This window comes from Pectinophora gossypiella, chromosome 19, assembly GCF_024362695.1.
Source record: "Pectinophora gossypiella chromosome 19, ilPecGoss1.1, whole genome shotgun sequence".
NCBI classification, from domain to species: Eukaryota; Metazoa; Arthropoda; class Insecta; order Lepidoptera; family Gelechiidae; genus Pectinophora; species Pectinophora gossypiella.
Window position 1 is genome coordinate 4,125,076 of NC_065422.1, and position 11,605 is coordinate 4,136,680.

General features: G+C 35.5%; 1 long non-coding RNA gene across 2 annotated transcripts; it reads right to left on the bottom strand.

The window, feature by feature from the left end:
- Positions 1-4,376: 4,376 nt before the first annotated feature.
- LOC126375600 (uncharacterized) lies at positions 4,377-6,436 on the bottom strand. 2 transcript variants are annotated; one of them, XR_007567611.1, is made up of 3 exons: positions 6,251-6,436; positions 5,001-5,069; positions 4,377-4,494 (listed from the first exon to the last, which is right to left on the bottom strand). It is a non-coding gene; the product is annotated as an uncharacterized LOC126375600 (long non-coding RNA). The 2 variants fall into 2 exon arrangements; XR_007567612.1 differs by lacking the exon at positions 6,251-6,436 and adding an exon at positions 5,184-5,713.
- Between the last annotated feature and the right edge of the window lie 5,169 nt (positions 6,437-11,605).

Here is an 11,605-nt window from a genome sequence, read left to right on the forward strand (position 1 = left end):
ATAATGTATTACTCTAGTACAAAGTACAAAAATGTTTAAAAGTCAATTAAAAATTAAAAAGTCATTTTGGATTAACGGAGTGTTGATGTAGTTGACATATACGCCGTAACTGAATCTCGCTTTGAAGTCGTCGTCATATTTTTTGACACTATTTCATGCCATTGGTCATCATTCAGTATACTTTTCGTGTGTAAGATAAACATACTGGCGGCGTAGGGGTGGCCCAAGGGCCACCCCCGCCGCACCCTAACCTACTGTTATGCCTTGTAAAAATTATAAAAAAAAGGATTATGATAATTTAAATTATGACAAAAACATTTATGCATTTTAATAGAATCCTGTTTCAAGTAGTTAATGCCATCTGCGGCATATCTACAATAAGTCACGTCAAAAAAAGAAACTTTACGGACAGTAGAATCGTCTATATTTTTCTTTTTTAAAATTAATATCTCTTCATTCGCAGTTTTAATTATATCATATTTTGAAATCCAATAATAGTCCATTGATTTACGTAGCGTGGTCACTCGACCTTCATTATTTGCCATATAACCTAAAAATAAAAATAAAGTTGCTGTCTACTGTTAATACGAGTTTTTCTTTTCACCTTAGTGTCAAAACATTGCTTCAATGCACTTTTATCTTGTATTTGCTCATTATTATTCGTATTATTCGCATTCACACAAGAATAATTATTGTCCGCCGCCATTATGCAAAACATAAACAAAGCGACACCAGCGCCACTACCGGTGGATAATGTTACTATTTTACGATATGATCGCTAACGTTTGGCCATATCATGAAGTAATCATGCATTTAGTTGGTCATATCGTTAAACGTTTTGTGTTCATTGATCTGGCCAAACCACATCATGATGTGGCCAACGAATGTTGTTCTATTTCATGAAATACGACCATTTCATGAAATGGTCGATCATTTCATGAAATGATCAATTCTATGATATGGCCACGATAGATACATGTCGTGGCCAGTTCGTAGAATTGGTCATGTCATGACGTGCTCGACCATTTCATGACCATTTCATTTCATTTCATGAAATGTGACCATTTCATGAAACAGAATATCTTTCGTTGGCCACATCATGATATAGTTTGGGCAGATCAATGAACAAAAAACGTTTAACGATAGCAACTAAATGCATGATTACTTCATGATATGGCCAAACGTTGGCAATCATATCATAAAATTAGTAACATTATCCACCGGTAGTGGCGCTGGTGTCGATTATATTTGAAACTTGTTTGATATTATAATCGATGAATCGATATAATTGTACAATTTTCCATATCGATTAGGTAAATAATTTTGAACCTAAGAAATTAATCGACTATTCGCATTTTTATTACACCACATAACATGAACACCGCCTGCATTAACGATATGGCCAAACGTTGATTGAAATATCATTTAACGTTGACGTTTCAATGATATGGTCAACTTAAGTTGGCCATTTCGCACCCTTCGTGGAAAAACGCAGTAAGTTGATTTTATCAACTTTTCAGGAGCTAAAAAAAACTGTCCTACTAATTAGTTATAAGTCCTGGAAATAACCTTCAAAGAGAAAATAATAGCAAAAAGTAGCCCGGATTGACCCACATTTATTAATTTTTAATTAATTGTGTATATTTGAAAAAAAATTAAAAAAACACGGTTGCGTAGATATTCCACGAAACTATAATCAAACGTTCCGTTGTAAGTACAGATACTGCTTTATTATTACGTAGTGCAAACAACATTGACAGTTGTAACTTTACCTACAACGTTGTTCACCTTCCGATTTCATCTTACTCGGATGTTGTAAGTATTAGTTACTTCGTTCTTACACGAAAAATTTTAACAACATGTTTTGCGTAAGTTGAGAAACCTATTTGTTCCACGTGAAAGTAAATGATCTTTGATAGTGTAACTATAGAAATTGCTTTTTTAATAAGGAAATATCTCAAAATAATTGTATGTATCTTTAAATACTTGTTTGTTGCAGGGGTTAGTCTAGAATGTAGAAGTATGTATGCTCATACATTATACAGGGTAGCCCAGAACTTCAAGTTCAAAATGAAAAATTAGATAGAGTGGCTCATTAGCTACTAGAAACACCCCCATGTATGTTCAGCCATTATTTATAGTTTAGGAGATATGACCTATTTTGTACCTTTTTCTAGATTTTCTACCTTACTTCAGAAATAATCATTTTGTCGCTATCCCGTTCTTAATAATTATTTTATTTTACTTCACAACTATGTCTAAAGATATATACCGCTAGGTAAAAATATAAAAACAGTCAAATCAAAGACAAAAAAAAAGTTATTGGAAGTCAAAGTGAGAATTGGACCAAAATTGTCACAGTTGTTAAAACTTCGCCGAAGAATAATTAACACATGAGATTGGCATGGACGCTGAAAGTAGGTATCTCTAAAAAACTGCTCCATTTAATAGCCTTTTAGACACATCAAAAAAAGTACCTTTAATAGAAGCAATAAACTAAATAATTAGACCTCAAAGATTGCAAGATAGACAGATTTGAAGGAAAAATTTACATTCTCATACAATGTAGGTAGCTGCTTCTTTCTAACGTTGTTCTTTAACAACCTTTGTGGTCAAAGACACATTTTCAATAAAAAAAATCACGCTCATAATCGCTAACAGGGTAGACATAGCAACAGTCTGAAGACAAAACTTGCAGTCACTTTTGGTATTCATATTGTAATGAAGGAAAAAGTTATCCCCAAACACTGTTGGTGATTCATACTATAAGATGCTAAAATAAAATCTGTCTGTCTTGCAATCTTTGAGGGCTAATTACTTAGTTTTATGCCCCTATTAAGGGTACTTTTTTGGATGTGTCTAAAAGCCTATTAAATGGAGCAGTTTTTAAAAACACTTTCAGGGTTCGTGAAAATCTCATGTGTTTATTATTCTTCGGCGAAGACTTACAACTGTAACAATTTTAGACGAATTCTCACTTTGACTTCCAACTTCCAATGACTTTTTTATCTTTCATTCGATTGTTTTTATTTTTTCACCTAGCGATACACATACTTAGGCATAGTTTTGAAGCAAAATAATTAGAAATTAGAAAGAAAAAATTAGAATTATTAAGAAAGGGATAGCGACAAAATGATGATTTCTGAAGTAAGATAGAAAATCAAGAAAAAGGTGTAAAATGGGTCATATCTCCTAAACCGTAAATAATCGCTGAACATACACGGGGGTGTTTCTGGTAGCTAATGAGCCCCTCCATCAAATTTTTCATTTTGAACGTGAACTTTTGGGCCAACCTGTATATTGAAACAAATAAAATCAGTGTTAAATTAAGTGTTTATTCTAATTTGTATTAAAAAAAATATTTATTTACTAGCTGTGCCGAAACCCTTTTGACCCGCATGGGTTTTTAGTTTTCAGGGAGTTATTTCTATTTGTAATTAAAATCCAACTTTTAATTTTAAAACGTTTATTAATTAATACATGCATAATCACAAAATATATTAATACGGTATGGCACTTGCCTTTATTAGAAAAACCTTCATTTTCAGTTATTACAGTTAGTCATTAAGTGTTTTCTTGAACATTTTGCTCCTTTCCGATCACCCCCTCTTTGCTTTTCGGTAGAACCTGCAAATGACAAAATATAAAAAAACTATTAAGTATGATAATAAATTACTAAAAAGAAAAAACAACCATTAATACCTATTATAGTAAGCTTAGAGATGAGCCAATTTTCCAACGTATCCGAAAAGCGACAGTGTCAGTGATAAAAATGTATGTGATTGACATAAGGTCTGTCACTGTCGTTTTACGTACTTAATCGTTTGCAACTTGGCTAAAACCCCATAAAAGCCAGTTGGTTTGCATAGGAGATAACTCTAGAAAAAACTACATTAAGCAAATCAAAAATATATCTGTGGTTGTTATGATAAGAGGAAAATGACAGAATAATTATACCATAAATACACAGGCACTGACTATTTCAGAGAAACTTTACCACGCGCCGCTTCCAGGTTAGTAGGTAAATACCTATATCAATCTAGAATACAAATACTGAAAGGATATTTCGGCATACAAAACATGGAACGTTTTCAGCTGCTTAGCTTCCCGGCCAAGTCGTAAATCAGAAATGGTACTAATATTATTTTTTTGCCCAAAAGTAAGATGATCTGTGCGTCGGAGGGCACGTTAGGCAGTCGGTTGCGGCTTAATTAAGTATGCAGGTATGTCGTCGTTACATGAGGCATGTCATGGACCTATAGCGGCTCAGTAGTAACCCTGATACCAGGGTTGATGAGGTCAGTCAATTATTGTCTCAACCCACACGAGAGAAGAACTTTAGTAGGATACGGATAGGTACATACGAACCTTGAAGAGAATGTGTCTCATGTTGACTACGACGAGAAGATATCCCATAGTTTCTTGAAATATTTTTGCATTTCTGGTCATTCTTCCACTGGGTTGTACTGGATTGGGTTGCAGTATTAGTGGAATCTGTTAATTGTAACATAATGGTTTAAATACATTGTTTGTAGGTAGGTACATAATAGACGTTAAGCAATAAAAAGGACCCATTACCAAATCACCCTAAAAATTAGACACAAACCTAGATATTTTATCGTTATTTAGGTATTAAATAGAAGGTTAGTACCAATGCGTTAATAATAAAATGTATATCAAACTCAAGCGCACAAATAACAACAAAATCAAGGGTGTTTTTGCAAAAGTTAACTTATATACCTAGGTAGATAATTCACAACCAAGCCGAAATACTACAGTTGATCACGTAACAGTTTTTTGTTCAAATATCTTTATTTTATTCATATACCAGGTGCTATGCCAGGTGATAGCGAATGTACAAAAACGGCACACCCCAATTTAAATAGGTAGTTAGTTTATAGATTAAAAGCACCGAATAGGCACATAGGCATGCTTAGTTTACTTTAATAATTAGTACAGAGCAGTGCAATCATCATCACGCATTAACCAAACCAACTTACGTCAAGTAGGTCGTCAGGTAGGTAGGTAGGTAGGGTAGGTAGGTAGGTAGGATCTGCTTCTGTGTAAACCTTACAAAACAAAATATTTATAATATTAATAGTCTAATAAATAGTAATATACTAAGTAGGTAAGGTAATAGGTACCTAAAATCTAGCTAGTCTATTTATAAGTAAATAACTCACCATCTTCGATTTTGTCCAAGTTGAGCATACGTATAATCCTTGGGTTTTTTACTTCCACACAAAGATATGCACGCTTCGAGTAGCCACCATGAACAAATTAAATAGAGAGATAATTATTACATCTATCCAACATTCGTCAATCATGACTTTTTATTCTAACAAAAATCGACCTTATTATTACTACAATGCGATCGTTATTTGTAGGGCCGTATGCTGACTGACGGAATACCGTGGTAAAACTACGATCACAAATAGACAATCAGCTTTCACTCTACAAATAACGATCACAGTGCAATAATAATAAGGTCGTTTTTTATAAACTTCGTCGGCAATAATTTTGTCTATAGGTGATCTTGGTTTTACCGTGGTAAAACCACAATCAGCATACGACCCTACAAATAACGATCACAGTACAGTAATAATAGGGTCGATTTTTGGTTGAATAAAAAGTCGAGATTGACGAAAAATTGGTGGATAGATGTAATACCTCTCTAATATCTTTCTAATACCTCTCTTTGAGTGTGCAGCCCGCCGCCGCTGGCACGGCGTAAGTACAGTAATCAAATAAAACATAGGGATTTACGCTAGTGATAAGTAAGTATATTTACTTAGGACATTAATAAGTAGTCTATATTTGCAGGTAATTAGAATAACACGACAAATGATTCAAATTATTGTCTTTAAAAGAGTTGTATTCATATTTACGAAGAGTATAGTGTAAAATATATCATCGAAAAATGAAGATAAATGAAATAACGTAATAGTAATATCAAACCTTGCTTGGAAAAAACTACGTGATTATATTTACACCAAACCGTTACACTAAAAGATTCGCAGAATAGGCAAGTAGCTGGAGTTACAACAAATAGTAACGCTAAAACATTCGTGGAATAACGAAGTAACTAGACGTACAACCACTGTCGTGTCGTATAATGTCGTGAAACATGTCAGTACGTTTACTTACGACTCGACCATCCTAAAAAACTTTCGTGTAAAATCGAAGTAAGTGTTATTATGACTTTACTATATGGGAAAATACCAAAAAAAAATCACGTATTTATACTTACTTTCTTATTATGGGGGAAAAATATTTTTATCAATGTTGCACAATTTCATTGTTTTTGTAATAATTTCTTCATTTTTACTGATATCTTAATGAAAATTTGTGAGAAGGTGTATTCGTGTACGCTGAATTGAATGGTGCAATAAAAAAAAAATGTCGCTAGTCCACTTACTGCGTTTTTCCACGGGGGGTGCGATTTCATGAAATATGACCATTTCATGAAATGGTTGAACACATCATGAAATGACCAATTCTAATATCTGGCCACGACATACACACACATACATAAACAGCCATTGTCCACATTGGATGTACTCGCTGGCAACTTCATGAGTAGTAACTTAGATAAGTATTAATTAGTACGCATTACAGCAATTTGTACTAATCAAAAACATAATTTTAGGATAAGTACTTCTACTTTTTAACCCCCTGAACAAGAATGACGAAGTTTATGAAAGGCATGTCAACAAATATTCCGAACAACGCGAATGTTGTAGTGACGGGGAAAACAAAATTGGAAGAGTGAGGGAATATATATAATAATTTCAGTGTGTATTCAGAAGATGTTGTCAGCGAGGCATCCAACCAGAATGTGAAGTTTCGTTACAGTACCTATCCTAAAATTATGCTTTAGATTAGTACAAATTCTAGTAATGCTTAGTAATGAATATCTCTTGGATTCTAGGATTTGTGCCCGGTTCATGGCAATAGGCTCCCCTCTTCTTCTTTCGTGTGGGTTAAGAGGTGGTTTACCAACCTCATCAACCCTGGTGTCAGGGTTACTATCGAGCCTCTCTCTGACTCATGTAATGACTACTTACTTACATCAATCAAATCAAATTTGACTTGCAAATATACTTTATTGCACACAACATACAAAGCAAATTAACACAGATGATGATAGATACAGTACAATCTGGCGGCCTTATTGCTAAGCAGCAATTTCTTCCAGGCAACCAGTCATATCAGTAACTAGTAACCGGGACCAACGGCTTAACGTGCCTTCCGAAGCACGGATTATCTTACTTTCGGACAATCAGGTGATCAGCCTGTAATGTCCTAACCAAACTAGGGATCACAAAGTAATTTTTGTGATATGTCCCCACAGGGATTCGAACCCGGGATCTCCGGATCGTGAACCTAACGCTCAACCACTGGACCACGGAGGCCTTTGGGTCGCCCCTTATTACATGGGATTTAAACATAGCTGGCGAAGAATGGGTGTATTTACTTTGTACTTCAGCCTACCCCTTTGGGGACACAGGCGTAAGCAGTGCCATCTGATTACAATATGTCATGTCAAATAAAAAAAAACACAAACATCTTGCTATCTTTACCCTATTTAGATGAAAGATCGGAGGCAATAACACTTCGCAGACAAAGAGTAATAAACATATTTTATCACCGAAAAAAATGTTTACTTACCTCCATAGATGATATCCACTTTTATGCCAAGGCACTCTAATAAAGGTACTTACTTTTAAGGAGAACAAAAACATAATATTTTCCCGCAACAAAGAACCTGCTTGGATTCTTTGAAACATATAGGTACATAATCATAATAATTAGATGTCGCAGTGGCGCTTATCAAGCGGATGCATACAGGCTACTGACCACAGACAGTCATTTTCTACAGCACTTCCAACCATCAACTTTAACAAGAGTTCGCTTTACACATCCTCTTTAAAACTACAGTCTTTCCGCTCTGTTTCAACAAAAGTTTCAATGGATCTGGTGTTAAGAGATTGTGTGGAAGGTTGAAGATTATACCAGTGATGGTAAGTGTCAGAGTAAAAACCTGTTAGGCAAATTATCTGCAAAGAATCACTGAATACACCTGCCGCTATTTATGTGTTTATATATGCAAGAATGCGCAGTCGCGTGATTAGTTATAAGCATTGTTTTGGTTTAAGCTTCTTACTTTGATGGGGTTTTTGGTTTTATATTTCTCATTTATTTTATACGGGTTTCAGCTGGCTCTGATTCGGACTTTTTGGCGGGAACGGAAACGGGACCGTTGCTTTGAATAATCTAAATAATTAATACGAAGTGGTGTTTTGTGGTTAATGATCGCATTAAGTTAGTCGGAAAACATTCGCGATAGTGTTATTATATCGGAATATTCAATAAAAAAGTGTACCTATCTAATTTCACTTCGTGCCAAGAAGCCGCTTCATAACTCGAAAGTTTATGCGGAGTTTTGAGTTAATTCGTTTGGGGTTCGGAGTAGAAGTCTCCGAGGGTGGGGTTTCATCATTCATTGTCATCACCTTTCATCATTTCATTGGACCACGGAGGCCGTTATTTCCTATGTGTGCAATAAAGTATTTGTTATGCTATACATCGGTATGTGTTTATTATTAATAAAAGAAATACAGATATGTTTATTTAAGACTACAAATTTGCTTATATTCTATATAGTGTAGGCAATGCCTGAATCTTGGGGTACCAAATACATCTAATACTACTGAAGTTTGTTCAGGAAAGTGATAACCCTGGGGGCTAAAAATGGCCACATCGACACACATGCATTGCGCACTTACTTTTATATGCGCAAATGTCAAATTGCAATATTGCTTTCTTAGATGAATTGCTTCGATGTGGCCATTTTAACCCACCAGTTTGGAGTAACGCTTGACTCACGCGTTCCAATACCGGCTTGGGCTTTTTAAACCGCTGAATTAGACTTTATGAGTTTGAATTTCGAATTGCGATGGATGTTGGAGATCTCGCCCCGGGTCGTTCCCGGACCTCCTGTGTGTATGCAGACCTTTTATGCCCACACTCCGACTCCTAACAGAAACTAGTTATAACAAGCGAGCTTATAAGCATTTGTTTAACATATGTATTATTTCGACACGGAATATCCAGATCATTATGCTTTTAATTAGGACCCACGCTGTGTAGTTGATTGAAAAATCTTAAGCCGGTGTTGCTAGCTTTAAATATGGGTAAAACTTCTCACGGTGAATTTGTTATTGTCTTATAGATATTAATTATGGTAATCTGTATGTAAATATTGTTGTAATTGCGTTTGGTTTGTGCTAGGCTAATTTTAATTAATATGTTTATCAGTAAGTAGTAATAATCAATTATCATGTATCTCCTTAGTGAAAGTACGCTCAAATCCTTCTGTCGGATTTTACGACATGCCCGAGAGGTGGAGAAACAGTGGAGGCCAATGTAAATAGGGGGAAAGAGGTAGGGTCCACCGCAAGATGAACACAGTGAATTTTCATTTTTTAAATAATACAAAAACGAATCTTGCGCAGGTTTCATTGCTAATAGCAGGTCGTTATATTGTAGTCGGCTATGAAACCAGCAACATTTGTCTTATTTTAAGATTTAAAAAAATATATATAAAAAAAGAAATTCTTTCATTTCTGACTGTTATAGAGCGATATTCAAAATAAATTACGAAAAATTACGTGTAATTAATGTAATTTACAACTATAAAGTAAGTAAGTATACTTAAAAATAATAGTCAAGTATTAACTCTTAAAACATGATGTAGGCAGGAAATTGGCTATTTAAACCTTTCACCTTTACATCTATTTTATAAGTAAAAAATCTAGCACAAAAACTTGCTACTATTAATATATACGTAATCTTATTAACATACGAATTTCTCTTGTGCGAATAGTCACGAGTTACAATCTAATACTTACTGTTTTCTGTCACGAAATATTTGAATTTAATTATGAGTATAATGAGGAGCTCGGTGGCGCAGCGGTAAACGCGCTCGGTCTGCGATTGTTGAAGTTAAGCAACTTTCGCAAAGGCCGGTCATAGGATGGGTGACCACAAAAAAAGTTTTCATCTCGAGCTCCTCCGTGCTTCGGAAGGCACGTTAAGCTGTTGGTCCCGGCTGCATTAGTAGTCGTTAATAACCATTAATCCGCACTGGGCCCGCGTGATGGTTTAAGACCCGATCTCCCTATCCATTCATAGGGAAGGCCCGTGCCCCAGCAGCGGGAACGTTATGGGCTGATGATGATGATGAGTATAATAAGGTAATGTGAATTAATGTTTTGGATTCCTTACAGCTATTTAAATACAGGAATTAATCTGTATTTATCTATAGAGGCTGTTAGTTACGTCGTAACGAAAACTTTGAAGGATGAAGGATGACTTGATATCAAGTGGAATTTTCCGTCGCAAAAGTATTGAATTGAAAATAATCAAAAAAAAAAAACCACAAAAATTTTCATGAATTTTCCGACGGGAAATTCCACTTGATATCAACTCAGAATCATGGTCTGAATCATCCCCCTGAGTATTCATTATGGTGTCACTAAACACCCATACGTACCTGTTTGTATGGCTACCTGTATGTACTTGTATGTGGTGTTTGTTTTTATTACTAAGTAACATAATATTATTATTCATCAATGTACAGAACCCTCAAAACTAATCCCAACTAGTTGTTGACCATAGTTTATGGTCAATCGGCCATTCGTTGCGGATGCTAAATTAAAATCAATTAAAACGAACGCTTAACTGATTGAATGCTTAGATTAATGCACATTATTCTAAGCCGCGATTAAGACGTTCGCATATTGATAACGTGCTTAGAGAGGGGAAGTGGGGAGGGATAATGATTAACGTTGCAATGTTGGTTATCGATTATATCATAACATAAGCTCACAACTATAGCCCAATTGGGGTTCGCAGAGGTTACATTGATGAATAAGAATAAGAATAAATTTATTGCCAGTAACAATTTACATTTGCTATATGAACTAGGTAATTATGAATATTACGAATACGGGCAAAAGGAAATGGCTCAGCTTGTGCTGCGATGGAGCCATGCTATGACGCCATCCAGCGCTGGTTTTCATTCATTTCCTCTTCCTGGGATATTGTGCGGAAGTAATTGTCAATTGATGAACTAAGTACCCACACCTCACCGAGCGAACGGGCTCCGTGGTCCAGTGGTTGAGCGTTGGGCTCACGATCCGAAGGTCCTAGGTTCGAATCCCGGTGGGGACACATCACAACGCCTCCATCACGTTGGTCTAACAGAAAGCTCGATCTTTTTCTCCGATTGTGTGGGTTGTGAGGTGGATTACCAACCGGTGGTCATTATCGTTGTGGTAAATGATAGGATTGATATGCAAAGAGTCTCTTGGCCATCTTCAAACCAGAATCCGAAACAATTCATAAAACCAACCTTATTTCAGTATTAATGCACATCAGTAACCTGGATCGAAGCAATCCTACGCAGGATAATTGATAGGGTATACAATAAAATCACACGAGCGATTAAGATTAAAATCACTCTAGACTGTCGGTTCAAAAACGAACAAAGTTGCTAAGCTGCTTTTGAAAAGATAATAAAGGGCAGAAATGAAATCGA